This window comes from Gavialis gangeticus, unplaced genomic scaffold, assembly GCF_001723915.1.
Source record: "Gavialis gangeticus isolate Ggan-Ray unplaced genomic scaffold, GavGan_comp1, whole genome shotgun sequence".
NCBI classification, from domain to species: domain Eukaryota; kingdom Metazoa; phylum Chordata; order Crocodylia; family Gavialidae; genus Gavialis; species Gavialis gangeticus.
In genome coordinates this window covers 49,835,763-49,854,765 of record NW_017728994.1, presented here as the reverse complement: position 1 = coordinate 49,854,765, position 19,003 = coordinate 49,835,763, and the positions used below count along the sequence as shown (strand labels likewise).

General features: G+C 46.5%; 1 protein-coding gene and 1 long non-coding RNA gene across 2 annotated transcripts in view; one reads left to right on the top strand and one right to left on the bottom strand.

The window, feature by feature from the left end:
• The window catches only part of LOC109287189 (VPS10 domain-containing receptor SorCS3), a 541,768-nt gene that overhangs the window by 201,757 nt on the left and 321,008 nt on the right, over window positions 1–19,003 (bottom strand). The window lies entirely within an intron of this gene.
• Window positions 6,260–11,896, top strand: LOC109287599. The gene is made up of 3 exons (XR_002094909.1): window positions 6,260–6,271; window positions 8,968–8,973; window positions 11,823–11,896. It is a non-coding gene; the product is annotated as an uncharacterized LOC109287599 (long non-coding RNA).

Genomic DNA, 19,003 nt, shown 5'->3' with positions numbered 1-19,003 from the left:
AGGCCATTAGGAGCTGAATTAGGCCCATTCATACATGCAAGGAGTCCCCTGGGGGAGTACAATGAAAGCTCTGATGACTGGAGCGTTACTTGAAACTACTGGCACCCAGGAGTATGGATCAAACAGACCCAGCAGACAAACTATTTTTAAAATGCACAGCAAGAGATGTGGGTCAGAGGCAGCACAGCTTCCAGAGCCACTTAACTCTGGTCACCCTTGCTGACGTTTACATTTAACCACTCTGAACCAGGACATGCTCTCATATTCGCTTCTGGCTGCACATCTTCTTTTGAGGGTGAAGTCCCTAGTAGGAGCTGAGCCAGTTGGAGGTCATGGATTAGGCCAGCCAACAAGAGGCATGTGAGCAAAGCAAAGCATGCCTCTCAGAGCCCATGGTGATAAGGGGGTTCTCCATCACTAGAAGCTACAACCTGGGGACAGGGTCAAGGAAATCCAGATAAGACCGTGTAAACACAGAATCCCAAGCAAGAACACCTATGGCATCCATAGCCATAGTATGTTTTGCCCATATCTTATAACAGATATCATGCTTTCAGATGCTGCAAGGCCATGGCAAACCAGACCCACTAAATGCACACTTGCGCTACAACAGGATCCGTCATATAGAACATGATTTTTTTCTCTTGAAGACTGAATACCCAGAGACCTTGCCTAAAAGTGTTAAACTGTGGTGCAGTCTTTCCATGGATGGGGGACTGCCCCACCGCTTAGCATGCTTAACCTTAGGGTTGAACAAAAGCAGAAGTGAGGATACTACAATGATCTATCTTGCGTTGGTCTGCAGGGAGTGGATTTTTAGGTCTTTCCCAGCTCTAATTTTCTGTGATTCTATAATTATGGGTAGGATTAATTGCTAAGAGGGTTAATCGATACAAGGAGGCAGAAAGCTGCCAAGTGTCTACACTCAGCTAATTTCTTTACTGCTGCATAGAGGCAACACACACCTGTTTGGTAAAAGGTTCCAGGGAAACTTTGGTTGGTAGAATACAGGTGCGTCTACACGAGATGCTAAATGCACAGTAGACTAATTCTACTGTGCATTAGCGTGTCACTGCAAATGCTGTGCTAATGCACTAATGCGCAGTAGAATTACTCTACTGCACATTAGCGCCACAAAAAAAACATGCGCTGATGCTACTGCACAGTAGCACCAGTTACTGCACATTGGGTGCATCTAAACGTTTATTAATGCACCTTAGATCCTGCGCATTTAGTTTACTACTTCCTTAATAAAATACTAACTAAATGTGCAGTACTGAAAGTTACTGCTCAGTAGCACCGGCGCCTGGTTATTTAGTGACGCTTACTACGCATTAGCCTAATAATACTGCATAGTAAGCTATTAGCATGGTCTTTGCCATGACACGCTACTGCGCAGTGTTATTCGGCTAATGCACAGTAAGCGTCCTGTGTATATGCACCCATTCAATTAGTACCTGTTATTACAAGTACTAAGTTTAATGTGCAGTAGCCACAGCGCATTAATGAACATGCAGCTGCACCCCGTGAGACACTTAATCCCAAATTTGTGACTTAAGCAAGAGGTTTAGGAGTTTGGACTAAGTGGCTCTTGAAATCCCTTCCAAACCTCTCCATCCAGTGACTTCACAAAGGTAGTATTAACTAAGAACTGGATTCACCCAGGCAGCAGGCATATCCCCTTTGTAAACACTGCAAACTCTTAGCAGGCAGCTCTTCTGCTAGGGTAGATCTGGAATCATGCTGCGTATGTATCTGCATTAAATAAGCAAACTTCTCACTCTTATTCAGCTTTAAAATACGGTTTCTTAGCAGGGGCTTCCCAGATGATAAGCAGAGGTTCGTGGGGGTCACTTAAAAGCCACTGTGACTGGTGACTTCCACTATGGCAGAGCTTCTCAACCACAAAGCCACAGCCCAGTACCAAGCCACAAAGGGTCAGAATCACAGAATCACAGAAAGAAGGGCCAGAAGGGATGTGTAAGATCAAGTCCGGTCCCCTACCGGAGGCAGGAGGTAATTGGGCTCAAATGAACTGAACGAGGTATTTGTCCAGCCTCTTCTTAAAGACCACCAGAGATGGTGACTACATCACCTCTGATGGAAGTGTGTTTCAGAGTCTAGCAAACCATACAGAAAAGAAGTTTTTCCTTATGTCCAGCCGAAACTTTTCCTTGACTAGCTTTTGTTCATTGGTACACGTCTTCCCAGGGGTAGGAAGGGGGCTTTTCTGAAAAGTTGTTCTCCTAGACCCTGGCGTTCTCCCTTGACATATTTGTAGGTGGCTATCAAGTCACCCCTCAGCCTTCTTTTGCTCAGCCTGAACAAACCCACATCCCAAAGCCTCTCCTCATACGGCCTGTCCCTCAGGCCCTTGATCATGCGGGTGGTCCTTCTCTGGACCCTTTCAAGCTTGTCCACATCCTTCTTGAAGTGTGGTGCCCAGAGCTGGACACAGTACTCCAGCTGTGGCCTCACCAATGCCGAATAGAGGGGAAGAGCGCCTCTCTGGATCTATTTGTGACACAACTGCTGATGCACACCAGAGTTATATTTGCTCTGTTGGCAACTGTCACACTGATGGCTTATATTCATCCTCTGGTCAACTGACACCCCTAGGTCCCTTTCAGATGCAGTGCCAGCCAGTGGACCACCACCCATTGTATAGATATGGTAAGGGTTCTTCCTACCCAGATGAAGCTCCCAGTATTTGTCCCTGTTGAACCTCCTATGGTTTTATTCAGCCTATAGGACCAGCCTGCCATGGTCTTCCTGAATCGTTGGCCTGTCCTCTGATGTACCTGCTCGTCCCCACAGCTTGGTATCATCCACAGACTTAATCACTGCACTTTTCACTCCCTCCTCCAGGTCATTAATAAAGATGTTAAAGAGCATGGGCCGTTTAGTCGTGTTTCTTCCAGGTCCAGACAGCACTGACCTCTGGGGTACACCACTGGAGATGGCCTTCCAGGATGAGATCATCCCATCCATTACAACTTGTTGGGATCAGCCACTGAGCCAGTTCCCAACCCACCTCACTGTAGCCTGGTCTAGGCCAGTACTCTCCAACTTAACTGAGAGGATTTCATGGGAAACAAAGGCCTTGCTGAAATCTAGGTGGATAACATCCACCTCCTGTCCCATGTCCAGGTGATTAGTTACCTGGTCATAAAAGGATACGAGGTTGGTTAGGCATGACCTTTCCTCTACAAAGCCATTCTGGTTGCTTCTCAGTACCCCACTGGATGCAAGCTTGTGGTTGATGGCCTCCTTGACAATTTTTTCCAAGATCTCCCCCAGGACTGAAGTCAGACTGACTTGTCTATAGTTGGCAGAGTCATCCCTTTTTCCCTTCTTAAAGATGGGACCTACGTTCACTTTTTTCCAGCTGTTAGGGGCAACTCCTTAGGGTTGGCTGCCAGTCCACAGTATGCCAGTCGCTTCTGGTCCACAGTATGCCAGTCCGCAGCTTGCCGGTTTGCAGTTTGCTGATCCACAGTATAAAAAAGGTTAGGAACCACTGCACTAGAGTGAGAAGCCTTTTTCTGGAGGGGCTGGTGATGAGGAGTGGCTGCTGAAACCTGCAGACACTGTTGCCTTGAAATATTCTGATGTCATCTTGTGGTTCATGGATACTGAGAGCGTCTATATGTCCATGGTTACTCCACAGTAACTGAAAGCTACTGCACATTATTGGTGCACTTCTACATATGTGCGCCTGTACTGCACAGTAACTATGGCGACATACACCAACTTGGGTGTAAATTTGCAACCTGCATGATGCATCAGTTACTGCACTTAGTTACTGCACAGTAAGGCACATGTAGACACCAAGGCGCAGTAACACTGTTGCGTGTGGACTGACTTGGGAGTAACTTTACTTCCAAGTCAGTCTACACACAGCGTTACTGCACTGTAATGCCTACATGTGTAGACTCTGATCTAAAAACCACTTACTGCCCAGTAACTTACTGCGCAGTAAGTTACTGTGCAGTAAATGCATGTGTAGATACGTCCACTGTCTATCAGGGCACTTTGCATCATATGCTGGCTGCTTCAGAAAGCAAAGCCTACAAGAAGACCTTGTCCAGGCTGCTGAGAGAGGATCTGGTTGTGGTGAGAGCTCACCAGACTTTGCAGTTGTTGAAATATTTTGTTGCAAATTCTTTCAACCATATTTTTTTTCCTGAAAGAATGGAGAATTATTTTCTTAAATGTATTGTTGCCTTCTAGATTTTCATTATTTTTGACAGAACAAAAAAAAAAAAAAAAACACATTCTATTGATTCAATTTTTGAAAAATAAACACATATCACTTTTTGTATGATGTTTTCCCCTTCCTTTTTATTGTCCTTTTTCTCTCCATCCAGCCTCCCTTTTGTGGAGAGAGAAAAAGAGAGAAATGGAGAGAATACCCCCAAACCTCCCATGCCAAGCACATTTTTAGTGCTGCAAACTAAAATGAAACAAAAAAAAAAAAATCAAATCAAACTTTATGTTTTTAAGCAAAAATGTAAAAAATGCAAAAGAAATCAAGGGTGTGTTGGGGTGTTCTTCAAAATTTTTCATTAAAAAAAAAATTAAAAAATCAACCAGCCCTACTTTTCAGCCAACCACAGAACCCTAGCTTTGGATTTTTTTTTTTTTTTTGGTCCAATGCCCAGAGGACTGACATATTGAGTAAATTAGGCAGCCTCTGTACTTGGCCAGTTCTGCATTACAATGAGTGTAATACCTACTGCATTGTGATGAGGCTCAGTTAGCTACTGTTATGAGGCCTCATGTGAAAGGCCTTTGGAAAGGGAATCACTATAGCATTACTGCCCTGGATATTCGAGGACCATAAACAACCCTTGTTTCAGAACAATTTAGACTAGCACAGCACATGCTCTGTGCTTGAAGTATATAACCGTCATTTCTTCCCCTCCGGCACTTTATTCAAGGACCTCACTAAGCCTCTAGTTCCATTTCATGCAGAGGAATATTCAGAAGATTCATCAAATCCAACTGAGTTCCTGTTTGGCACAAAGTGTCTCGAATATGAGCTGCTCTATGCGAAATGGTGCACTCTAGAATTTTAAAAAAAACCACTCGTTTCCCTGTGTGTTTAATTCTCTCATTTGTATGAACATTTTCTGATTGCAAATATGACATGCCTGATAGGCTAAGGCTCAGTGATCCGGCTATTAACAGAGTCCAAGGCAAAGTAATGGGGCCTCTGAAAAGCTTCAGAGTGGGAGCATTGCTTAATAAATGAGTGCAGCAGAAAAGGCATAAAAATAAAGCTTAAATTGTCCAAAGAGGGGATGCCAGCACGGCACTTGGCACAGACAGGATGTATAGGACATGCTGATGAGCCCTGTATGCCTATGGGTGAAGCATTGTACATTGTATTAATTAAGGAAAGATGACTTCCCGCTTCCCCCGTTGCCGAATATCACCAAGAATCACCCTGGGACAACATCTAACATTCTGGAAATTAATTTGCACTTCAATTTATGCATTTCAGAGGGAGGTAAAGCAAAACCAGATTTATGACTCATCTCTTCCCCCCACCGAGGGCTGCTTCTCTGGGCTTCTGACACCATCCAGAGGAGAGCAAATAGGTCATTTCGTTCTTTGACTTTTAACTAGCAACTGAGAGAGGGAGAAAGGGATAGGGGGAGAACGAAGAACTGCTTCAAGATAAACTGGGAAGAACAAATGCATCAGCGCATCTCTTTGCTTCCCGCCCCGCAAAAGCCCGCTCAGTTGGGTGGGATCTGGCAGCTTGTTCCAAGTGAGACGCGAGATGCTCATTTATTCCGACAGCCGTAAGAGGAAATACAAAGAAGCAGGAAACGCAAAGGACCCTGGCAGTTGAGAAGAGTTTCGCAGTTGCAGGTCTCTTCCAAGAAAAAGTAAGTGTGTGTGACAGTGATGGGCCAGAGAAAATATTAGATGTTAAATGAGCCATCAGAGCCTCCAGGAGGGAAAAAAAAGGGGGGGGTGATCAATCCGAGCAGGAAACACAAAACCCAAAACCACTGGAAATAGAGATGGGGTGGAAATATGAATGGTTACACTGGGACTCTTCCTGCGATGGATGCGGATGAAGCCCAATCACCAAGTACAAGGCTCTGAGTTCTTAACACGCTCCTCGATCTCCACGGCTGGTATTCCTCGAAGGCAAACAGCCTAGATGTCACCTGCTATTTCCCCAGCACTTGACTCATTTCAGAAGCAGAAGTTTTAGGTCTGTGAGCAAGCTCCATGCCCCCCTGACCTCTGTGTGCAAGCGGGGGGGCACTGTGGTACAGCCGGGGGGGGTGCAAGCAGAGGAATGACTGGTGCACAGGGTTGGGGAGGCTTCAGAAATCAAATGGACGGCTGTCCGGTCCCTCCAGAAACTTATGTAGCCTCCATCACCGTAGTATCTGGACATGTATGCACCATGTGATATATTATCCCCTTTTTCTTATACGCTGGTGGAACTGAAGGCAGATTAAATGATTTGCCCAAGGCCACGCATGGAGTCTGGCCTGTGTTGGGAACGTGACCCACATCTTGCTTGAGACCCAGTCAGTGCCACAGCTAATAAGGCATCCTTCCCACCCCGGCAGCTAGCACTACAGCATCTGAGCTGGTGATCTTGGTGCTAGGTTAGCGTTGATCCTAACCCCTGAAGTTACAATCTACAGGGCAGTAAGCGTGATCCAAAATAGGTCTCGGTCCCCAAGTTAGAGAACAGCCCATTTAGTCGTGTTTCTTCCAGGTCCAGACAGCACCGGGAAGGCAGGCAGCAAAATTGGAAAAAAAAAAAAAAAAAAGGCTTTGAAATAACAAGTTAATATCAAGGTTTCTCAGCCCTTATGTAGGCTTCGGATAGCTTTAAACCTGGCTTGGGGTGCAGGCATGGGTTATTTTTAATATGAGATAGTTTCCTCATCCTGAATCCCATGCAGCTCCACCTGGCCTCTGTTATGGACAGTTTAAAAGTTATGGTGTTTAAGAAAAAGGTGGCAAAAAATGTTTCCTGTCACTACAGGTCATTGTCCTGGAGAAAGAAAGGGCTGAAGGACCAGGACAGAGCAGGGGGGCAGAAGCTTTAGCTACCGAGGGTGTGCAGAGAGAAAAGATCCTTCTATCGTTTTTAATCTGACTCTTTTTACCAGCACTAAAGAGACTCACCAGGATGGAGACCAAAGGAAAAGCAGCTGGAGGCTGTTTCTAAGCAAAGTCCAAAGAGGGGCCCATGAGTAGAGTCAGAGCGCAGCGCTTTTTAAAAAAGAAAGGACAAAGCTGAAGCGAGTAAACTAGATTTTAAAAAAGGGCACGTGAGAATCCAGAAGGATTCACCCACATTTTCCACGGAAGTGTCCTTCAGCACAGAACTGGGTTTTCAACCAAATGAAATAAACTCGAGAAAAAAATACTTCCTTTCCACAAAAAAAACTTTAGAAAACTAAAAACCAAAGAGCCTTTAAGATGACTGAATTTTTTTTCTGCAGTTTTCAGATAAAAGTTTCGAGTGGGGTTGTTGGTTTTTTTAAATAAAAAGATGACATTTTCATCAGTGAGGAAAATACAATTGCCAGAGGCCCCTTTAAAGTCTATGCCCACATCATCTTTACCTGGCATATAACGCGCATGATGTTTGAGTCCCGGAGCCTCGGTTACACCCCCTCCAATTAGTCTCTGAACATGGTCCAAGATATGCGTGGCACACGTTTAACAGGGTCTTTCTCCGCGCGGTTTATTAGATCCCACCCATATGCCCACTTCTGCAGTGTAATGACATTGCTACGATGACCTGCCATCTGGTAGTCCAGTTAGTCTACACATACATAAGGCACGGCAACCCGAGTCGCCGACTTCCCAACCTTGGTCCAAATCTGCAAGAAGAACAACTGAAGGAAATTTGGCTCACCTGCGTTACCGAAAGGCATCTGCCGTTTAAGCAATAAGGTGCTTCTTGCACGCGTTAAGTTCTCACGTAAGGATGGCAGGATTAAACTAAGCTCACTCTGCAGAGGAGGCTCGGGGGAATACCAGGGAACAAACGGATGGAGTTTTCAATTTCTTCTCTTGCTGAGAATGAATTCTGCCTCATAGAGCTCCTGATGGATCGTCATTTTAAGAGGGGCTGTTAATTTGCAACAGGCAGAGGGCATAAAGAGGGATCTCCTTATCTTTAATGGATGGTATTGAGCGACGCAAATGGCTTGCGTTTAAATGAGTGTGGAAACATCTTGTCTGCTTTGGCATGATAAGAGACTGTGCTTACCGCGCGCAGCATGGGTTCGGCTCAGCCTGTTACATAAAAGCACTGTTTCACTTAATGACAGGCAAACTTTCCAAGGTTCGGGTGGTCAAAAAATAAGAATCAGGATCTATCTGACTGTCCTCAAGAACAAAAAAAACAACCCCACTTTGAAGAGCTCTGGCTCCTGATTTCAGCCTGAAATAGCCGCGGGAAGTAGACGTGGCCTGTAGGAGGGAGCGTTGCCTTACTCCTTGCATCGTCACCACAAAATTTCAGCCCCGAATTTCAGCAAAAAAGCTTTCCAGAACGCAGGCAAAGGGATGTGCTTGCAAATCTGAATGAAATGTCTGAGCCGTGACTCAGGAATAGGGAAGGGGTGAAACGAAGGTGTTTGCCCAGTTCCTTTAATAATTGGTTCGAGAAGTCCAAAAAAGAGGCGGTATCTTTTATTAGACCAACTTGGGGAGGCAAAAGAAGGTCTTTAATTGCAAGCTTTCGAGCACAGACACCTTTCATCAGGTGAAAAAAAAAAGCAGGGGAAATTTAGGGCTGATTTTCACAAGTGCACAGAAGCAGCCAAGCTCTGCTACCATTGAAATGAGTGGGAGTTTTAGCATCAATTCACTGGGAACGAAGCTGGGCTGTATGTACTAAGGAAAATCCCTGGGATAGGCCCCTAATCGGGTTGCATCCATTTTCCAAATGGCTTCTGGCAGCTCCAGCCAAAGGTGGTTGGGGGCCACTGCGGAAAAATCAGCCAGCTTATCTGGGAGTCTAAATCAAGAGCATCATTTCACTCTTGCGTTTGCCTAAATCTGGGTGGTGAAACCCACCGCACGGACATATTAAAAAAGAGATAGCCCCTGCTTTGATCCCGAAATCCAGGAGGTCCTGTAGTCTGCGTGTTTCTAGGCAGCGTCAGGCCCCGGGTTGGTATGCATGCTCTCGAGGGAAGCTAATGTGCCTCTTTGCTTGCGCACAGACGCACTTAATGAAGGCATCCAGCAAGATATTAAGACATGCTCAAAACACTTAGGCTGAAAAACAGAGCAATTACGGGAGCGTGGTGCAGAGTAAGGTTCAAAGCAAAGCTAAAAGTATGCAGAAAGAGAAGCAGCCTGGATCAAGCCAGCCAACGGAGGGTACAAAACCAGTAGCGACATGCACTCCAGCCGGCTGGCCTTTGGTTTGCTCCGTCAAGCTATGATGATATGGATGTTCCCCATCTGCCTAAGGGAGATGCATTATTGAATGTATTAATTATGGAGGGATGGCTCTCGGTGCTTCCTACTACAAAATAACCCAGAGAATTACCCTGGGACTGCCACTGCCAGGCTGGAAATTAATTTGTGCTCAAGTGTGCATGCATCAGGGAGAAACAGCGTGAAGGCAAACGAAGGAGGGCTGCAAGGGTCTGCCCAGCATCAGAGGGTGGTTCAGGCTTTCGCCACAAGCCTATAAACAGCAGGACTAACTCTCATGTCATGAAGCCTACTCCTTTGACTCGTGAGAGCTTGCAACACATGCAAGCAGAAGGAAGCTCCTGGAGAAGATAAGTTCAGCCCTTGGCTTCCCTTCTACAGATACCAATAAGAGGGTGAACAGCGAGCAGAGAGTCTATGCCCAACAGCTCGTTTTGTGCACAGCCCGAAAGCACATTAGCGCCGTTCCCCATCTCTCCAGCAAAGAGCCCATTTTTGGGGTACAAGGTGCAAAGCCTGGAAATCCATCATGTGGGGGAGGTAGGGAAAAAGGGTTTTAAAGCCCACCAGACAGGGCTCCCTGGAGGCCAGCAGGACCTTCTCTCTGAGGCTGTCCCCATACCAATTTTCACCTACTGCCCCAAGCAGGACCTCTGGGATGGCATAGGAATGGGCTAGGGGGATGCTCATCCGCCTCCGATGAGCCTACAGAGGAAAAGTCCCATCTACAGCAGTCCTTTCCCAAGGAGGTATCTGCAAACAGCAAGAGCTCTGTGCTGCCTGAGCCGTAGCAGGACAGAGCTGCGGGGAGGCACAGAGCCTCCTCGTGCAGGTCCCTGGCCTCCCATACATCCAGTTAGGGCTGGACATGTGCAATTTGGCTAGCTGCATAAGGTGAAAGCAACCCCTTGGAGGTCTTTCCCAAGAAGATTCATTAGGGCAAGTCATCCCCAGAGCGTTCCCACAGGACGTCTGACAGATGGGCATCAGTAGGGATCGATGGTCCGTGTCCTACCCGGGATCACCAGCGGGGTGCAAGGCAACAGCAACTGGCCCCAGGAGCACAGAGGCCCTGAGAAGGCATCAAATGAGGACGACTTTCAGTAGCTGCAGACCTCGGCCACAGCAGAACTTGCGACATGAAGCAGAAGGCAGCACATTTAAAACCAACTAAAAGAAATATTTCACCTCCAGCCCGACATGCTGTCAGCCCGGGGCGTTCGTTGCCATGCCATAGTAATGTCAAGAATTCAGAACTCGGCTATTTATATGGAAAAGAACATCCCAAGTTACACGAGTAAGGATTTAATAAAAAAGTGAGGGGTGTATTACACCTCACCCGCCAAGGCAAAAGAAACCCTTTAAAGGACAGGGTCAGAAAGCACCATCCCTTCTAGGGAAATACTTCCAAAGTTGCACCTTGCATGCACGTTCCTCTGAAGCAGCTAGTTCTGGCAGCTCGTCGAGACAGACATGGGATGAGATGGACCACAGGGCTGACAGCATATGGCTGTTCCCATGGTTCTTCTCCTAATTATATCTGATGGGTACCATGGAGGAAAGGCTTATTTACATGCATTTCCTCTGGACATCTTGTAGCGGTTAATAAAGCAGCTTTACAAAATGAGAAAGCTGCAATCCTCTTGACAACGTTGGGTCTAGGAGACTTGGTAAAAAAAAAAAAAGAAAAAAAAAATTCTGACTGTGATTTAAAATGTGATATTTACCCAAGGGAGAGGCATAATGCATTTAAGAAAAAAAGAACATCACATAAGTACACATTCAAGCAACAGAAACCCTCAAGTCCTTTTTTCAATGCATCAGCTGTTATTCAGAGCTCAAATTGATAGTGTTAGGGACTAATTCATATACCACATTCCTTTTATAAACTGAAGCAATTATTCAGCTGAGAAGGTAAAAATGCACCAAACAGTAGCAAATGCCTTTGTTTCTTTTACTCCCATATACATTGAAAACCACTTTATTGTCCAACTAATAATGTTGTTGTTGGCGAGGGGGGAGTTATTTCCAAAGAGGCAGCCCAGGTGAGGCCATGTTCCCAAAGAACCTGGAATAAACTGGGTAGGAAACCCTGGGGAGTGATTGCAAACTGGGAAATGAAGCGTCGACCTAACCTTAACGGCAAGATAGCATACAAGGGGAAGCTTTGCAACAGCCCAAGATGGGTTTGCAAAGCACCTTGGTGGGGTGGGGTGGGGTGGGGTGGGGTGGAAGGAGAGGCAGAGACTGAGGAGTGGGGGTAGGGGCAGAGAATATGGGGAGCTGCGGGTGGAAGAAGTGGGTAGGGCAGAGGACAAGGGAGCCACCTGAATCTCACCCTCCCCCCCACCTTGCTGTTGTCCCTGCTATAGCAGTGGAGAGGTGGGATTCAAGACAACCCCCCATATTTAGATTCTATACCTGGAAAATGATAACAAATGTATAAATTCTCTCTATATAGCATCTACCTATTGGGGGGTTGTCTTATGTTCAAGGTTGACATATATTCATGCATAGTGCCATAGCAGCGAAGTTTGGGACCCAGGGCAAAACCAGAAACAGCAGCCCGCCCTCATCCCACACAGATCCGGAGGGCACACCCCACCCCCATGTTTGCCCGGGAGTGCACGCAGTGGCGGGACCTGCCCTTCCCCCGTCCTCACACCACCCAAAACTAGCCGCTTGCAGCTCAGTCCCACACCCCACCCTGGCTGGTCAGCATCTGTTGGCACCCCTTTGCTTCCAGGGTGGTCACCCCCCTTGTACCTCCCCCCCTTGCTACAGCACTGTTCATGTGAATACAGTATCAGCAAACAGGCACATAATAGATTGAGCAGCATTTTTCTGTTTCAGGTTCAATTCTTTTTTTTAAATAAAATTGAGATAAAGTTCAAAATGAAATGCGAGTTTGAATGGAGAGTTCAAAGCATTTCACTTCGGAAACCGTTGAAACTGTATGTTTCAATTAATTTAGACTTGTTGAAGGGGTCTTTTGACAGAAGCAATTTGTTCAAGTTGACATACATTCATGAGTTGTCCCTGTGGACTGAAATCTTCATTTTTTCAACCAAAAAAAAGTCTTTGGGCCCCCCAAAATTCTCCAGCTCTACACACAAGTTTTACACCCACCTTTGCCACTGAGTGACTATAACTGTAAGCAAGTCAGTTTGGACCTGAGAACGGTTAAACACCCCACGCCAACTGAAATCAGCATTAACGCATTCTGAAAATGAGGTCCTTCATCTGATACATGTTTACATGTGGCCTTTTTAAGTGGGATTAACCTAAAATCACCATTTTTAAGGTGCATTAAGGGCACGCATGTTCACACATGCGTGCCCTTAATGAGCCTTAAAAATTACGATTTTAAGATAATCCTGCCTAAATTTGATACCTGCTTAAAGCAAGTACCAAATTTAAGCTGGCATAGCTAAGTCACATTAGCCCACATGTAGATGCTTGATGAGCATTAATGCAGCTACATGTGGACTAATGCAACTTAGCTGTGCCAGACTAAATTTAATGTGCATTAGCACATCTACCAGTAGATGTGAGCCTAACTTGCCTTAGTGTGCCTTAAACAAAGGCACGTTACTTTTAGGCGTGCATAACTACATGTGCAGACATGTCTAGTGTCTCCATTTATGCACCCTTTAAATGGAGAGAAGGGTAATAATGATCAGTTTAAATATTACAGTGAGGTTTAATCCATTCATGCATCTTTGAAAGGAAACATCTCAAGAGATGCCAAGTCCTGTAAAAACATGTTTCCCCTTCTCTGGGCCCTAAACAATTATGCAAACTAAGACCAAACTTTTTACCATTTTGGATGCTGGGAAATTTCAGCCTCAAGCTCAAAATTTAACCATGATTTCTAATGGCTGGACACTGCACTTAAGATTAATGGCCACGTAATGCATTTTTGTGTGCACGACAGGTTTCCCCTACGTCTAATCCATGGAGGATATAAAAAGCTTTAAGCCCTCCTCAACCCCTAAGCCGCAGATCTGGAGATCCGTAGATCAACCCCCCTTGTACTGACTGAGAGGTAGCCCACAGCCCCAGTCCTTTGATGGGCATACAGCTATATTATACATCATTCCTGCGTTGGAATTACAACTTCCATCCTCTAATACTGTGTACAGCCTTGTTTTAATTCTGGAAAAAAAAATTCAATTCAGGATTACTTAACAGTCAATTTGACATTTACAAAACTATGTTTTCTTAACGCTAGAACTGGCTGTAAAAACTCAAGTGATGTTTCCCTATCACTACGTAATGACACCATCTGGTAGCTCGTGATTAGTAGGTTTATCGTAGAGACGCAGTTTTTAAATAATTGCTTCATAGCTGGCTACCATATCTGGTGAGGCAAGTAGAGCTCATCAGGGACACATATATATATATATATATATACACACACACACACACATATAGATATATATATATATATCTATATGTGTGTGTGTGTGTATATATATATATATCTATATGTGTGTGTGTGTGTATATATATATATATCTACATACACACACACACACACACACACACACACATATAGATAGATAGATAGATAAATACACACAGTGCAGCTATAGAGATAGAGATAGAGAATCTAGTGACCATTGAGAACAGCTCGCGACTCCAGGGAGGACAGCTCAGGTCCATGGGGGTTATAGATCAGCTCAGGTCCATGGGGACTAATATATTAGTTAGTGAGCTGTTTCCAATAGTCACTAGACAACAAGACACGGGGCTACAGGTCTTTCCTTAGTGTTAGCTCCAAACCCAGAACATTTAGATGGATTCAAGTAACTCCCCCCACACCAACACACATTATATTCCTCTTTCAGATGCCTCAGTCAGCACCTCCCAGCCTCCTTGGAGGACTTGGCCTGAAACCACAGCTAAATGGGCTGCTGGCTTTGGTCACTGTTTCTGCCTATGAGCAAGCCAGAAAGGTGGGAAAACCTCCTGAGAAAACCTGCTCTTATGAGCAAGTTTGCAGCCAAACTCTTGGGTGTTGGTCTCAAACAACTCCCCAGCATCTGGCTTTTCTTCAGGCAAAAACAAACAAAAAAAAATATTAAAATCTCAGCATCTCCTCTCTGCAGTTCATTTCTTGGCCACATTAACACGGCAACAAATGAGCTTGTGCATCTGTGCATCACTGTCCCCCGAGCTGCTGGAGTGGGAGTTGCCCAAGGACCACGGGCTCCCATTCCTGGGGCCAGGTTGAGCTCCGTGGCTCTTGGGCAGGTGGCTTTGGTGCCCGTGAGTGATAAGCACAAAGTTGTCGGCGAGCAGAGGTTTGTTCTGATGCAGGAGTAGGAAGAGAAGGAGCGTGTGAATCAGCCGGTGCGTGCTGCAGCTTTGTTTTACACTCCAGATTGCTTACCTCCTTGCTTGCTTAAAAAGGAGAAAAAAGAATTGGCAATAAGTGAGCTTGGAGATGTTGCTTTTCAGAGCCAGAGGAGTGCGTGTCCTATTTTTCTCTCCCCCCGGCCCCTCCCTCGCCCCCCTGCTGATGTTCTCCATCCAGCTCCTCTGTAATTAGTGTACACTTCAGTGTCTTTTATAGACCAGGCTCATTCCAGGGATTGACCTTCTCCATGCTTCACATCCCCTTGCATCCATCAGAAAATGCTGTGCATGCTAAATCCAATTCCCTCAGGGGGCCTCTCCCTGCTGCTTCTGGCTCCAGCTTTGACGGGTTCACCCAAATTACTGGATGGTGGCTTCTTAAATAGCAGGGGACTGGCAAATGCTGGAATATGACAGGCCAAGAGGGGAGGAAAGGACCCCATGTGAAGCACCCCCCAGCCTCCGCTGTTGGTGGAGCGTGGCGGAAACACCCGAGTCCTCGAGCAAAGCAAAGGCTGCTGCAGGGTGGAGGGAGTTTGTGTCTGAAGTAGCGCGGGAGAAGCGCTCGTGGTTGTGCGCACTCTGCAAATCCAGGCAGGTCCTCCAGAGAAGGGTGGACAGGGAGATGATAGATAGATATAGCCATTCAGCTGACTGGCCAGAAAATGCAGGGCACCTTGAGGAAGCCCCTGTTTGAGGGAATGAAATGATTAGGTGAGGAAGGGCGTTATAACTCACAGAACCATCTCTTTAATGGCCTGGATGCTTTTTCCTTTTTAAATCTACCTGTGGTCTGTATATAGCCCTGACTCACATGGCATCCCAGGGGTGGAAAGAACTTCCTCTGTCATCTACAGAGATTCGGGATATACCATACGTAAACCAACTCTGACGGGTGTCTGTCCAGCCTCCTCCGAAAACCTCATGGGATTGAGATCCCACCACTGTCCTGAGCAGTTTGGTCCACCCTCCTTGAGCATTTGAAGAAGTTGTGTAGAAGTTTCCCCATGACAGTTCGTCTAAATCTGCTTTGCCGTGGTTTAAACCCATTACCCCATGCCCTGCCCTCTGTGGCAAGGGAGGATATTTTTTTCTCCGTCTTCTTTACGGCAGCCTTTCTTGTACTTCAAAACTGTTATTGCTCTCTCTTTATCATCTTTTCTCCAAGCTCACCAGGGTGAGCTCCGTCAGCCATTCCTCCGCTGCTGTTCCCACCCCTGCAACATCTTGGCTGCCCATCTCTGGGTCCTCTACGGCAGGGATGGGCAAAATGCAGCCCACCAGGCCAGTCTATCTGGCCTGTGGGGCCCCTAAAAATTTTATAAAATTAAGTTATCTGCCCCTGGCTCCCTGTCATGCGGCCCTCGATGGCTTGCCAAAACTCAGTAAGTGGCCAAAATAATTGCCCGCCCCTGCTCTATATTTTCTCCGCATCCTTTGCAGACCAGTATTTGAGCACCTCTCCCTCTCTTCCCATCACTCTTATGAAGCAGGGAAGTGTTACTGTCCCCATTTTATACACAGGGAACCCAGACATGGGAAACATGCGTGGCTTGTCCAAGCTGCACACAAAGTGAGCAAGGAACTGAATACAAATTTCCTAAATCCTAGCTGAGGGTATTAACCACCGAACCATCTGCCCATGCCACCTTTTTTAGATATTGAGGCCCCAATTCAAAAAAGTGCTGGTCTTCAAGCACATGTGAATGGCCTACTGACTTCCAGTGCTCAGCTGAATAGGATAGGATGACCTGGTATTGCGTGAACCACTCTCCAAAATGTTAATATTACAAAAAGCAGGGTATCCATGGCCTTTTTAGCATTGGCACCAATGCTCTGAGCATGGCACGCCCACCTGCTCCTGCTCCCTCTCTCCATTTAGGCTGCTCCTATGGGGATCCATGTAAAACCATGCCCGAGACCTTGGTCCCCACTATACTTGGATGTGGTCACTAGAGGCAACCCCCCACCCAAGTGTGCAGTATGTGAGAGTATATGGGTGGGGTGTCTACACAGCACCTGCTTTGGTGCAGACAGACCCTCTCGAAGCCCAGACCTGAACCACAGCTCGTGCACAAGCTATGGTTTGTTGCAGAAACTACTGCAAGTCCATGACTTGTGCAACACACATCATGATCTTAATATTCCCTTCTGGCCTGAGAACCTAAAAGCATGGGATATCCTGGGCTTTGGGCCCAGGCAATTATTTGGGAAGATATTATACAGCTGAGAGAGAAAGAGGCAACCTCTTCTTGCCATGGTGATTTATTTCAGCGATGACCTGGCAACACTGGGACCGAGGAAAGCTGGAAGAGCTGTTTCCAGCAGGGAAGGATCTTGGCAAAGCTGCTTCTGGTGACATCTTTTTCATTGCAGTCAGCTGAAGATCACCCTATTTGATGGAAGAGGCTCCTCTGTGCCCTCTCAAAAAGGCTGGGAGGAGTCCAAAGTGGTGTCTTGTCTTATAATGACTGATTTCTGTATCTCTCTCTCTGTTGCTATTAGTCTCCCACTCCTCCTCCAGAAGTTCCCCTAAAAGATGATCTGTGTTTAATGACGATGAAACCTACAGGGCACATCTCTCTGAAATGTGCAACGTCCCATGTCTCCACCTGCTACCCACTCCGCAGACCAAGAAAACAAATCTTCCTGCTGAAACATGCTGCTTTCATTGTTGCCTGCCCGCACGCAGCCTCCAAGCCCCGAACAAGTCGCCACAGTCTGCGGCATTAAAGAGAGCAAAGCGATGCACCAGCCAAAAAGAGTGATTGCGTTGTATTGTTCCAGCTTCCCTGACCCTTGCATTAAGATAAGGTGTTTCAAATCTTACCCTCTCTGGGAGCAGCCTAATTCGTTCTCCTGGAAAAGTTTATCATCAGGGGGATGCTGAGACCGCTGAGCAGAAGAAAGATTTCTGGCTGCTGCTCGCAGTAGTTGTAACTAGGGATGACCTCCGTGTTTCTGAAACACGGGCTCTGTACTTGGCAACCTGCTGATACTTTTGAGTCTGATCTCAATTATTTCCCAGATAATACATATAAGGCTGCCACTTAAAGCTGGGATGATCAGGGTACAGCCCTTTCCCTGGTCTGCTTTAAGTATGCTGATGTGCAGCAGAAAAATAGCTTCAACTACGAATTAGCTCCTTGAAGGAACTGAGACCTTGACTGAGACCACAAGTTGCCCTTGCCCAGAAGGAGGGTAAAGAGGGTAAACTGTTCCCTCCCAAACTATCTGTATGGGGGGGAAAGTAATTATGCACAACCAACACATGGTCCTCTGGGGCAAGAGGCCCCAGAATCCCCTTGTCCCAGGCTGAACAGGAAATAAAGCCATGCTGTAAAAAACACATGCACGCTGGGCACGTCTACACGAGACGTTTACTATGTAGTTGTCTAATTAGCTCTGCAGTAAAACATCTCAGTCTACATGTGAAGTCCTATTAGGATGGAGTAAACTAATTAACTCTGCTGTAGGATAGTACTGCCCAAGTCAAGTACTGTCCTAAAGCAAAGTTATTTACTTCACCACAATGCACATGTAGATGTTGACAGGGCTGCTTAGGGCATGACGGTGCTTCAGTGCAGGGGCTGCCTGCTGGCTAGCCTGGAGCACTGCCAGGCTGGCACAGGCTGACCCCCTGGGTCCCCTGCCAGCCAGGGCTGCTCCAGCCCAGCTCAAAATGCTGCAATCCTGGGTGCACGTGCAAACAGCATGCCCAGGAGCAATAAGAAGTGCTGCAAACTGCACCGGAGCTTATTCAGGCATGCTAATGCATGTGTTGATGCACCCACTGAGCGCTCATTAATGCTGCTCAAAAAATCAAAAGAAAGATACATAGAACATGTCAGCTTTTCACAGGCACTTGCCTTTTTGCTTTTAGGGGTTGCAAAGGACCCTTTAAACATTTCTTTTACACAGTAAAATCTTTAAAATATGTTAACGGCGGGACTGGTGAAAGAATTTCTTCTAAACCAGGGCTGTCCGACTGGCCACCCAAGGGCAACATGTGGCCCTGGAAGGATTTGCATGCGGCCCTCAGGTTCCCGGCATGGCTGTCGCTACCTCCCCCTCCCCTTGTTGCTCCTTCCCTGGAAGCTGGCTTTTTCGGGTTCCCCCACCCTCTTCTGGCTCCTGCCCCAGCTCCTGGGGGATAGGAGGGGAGTGGGATGCTGTGCTTGGGGGGGGGGGG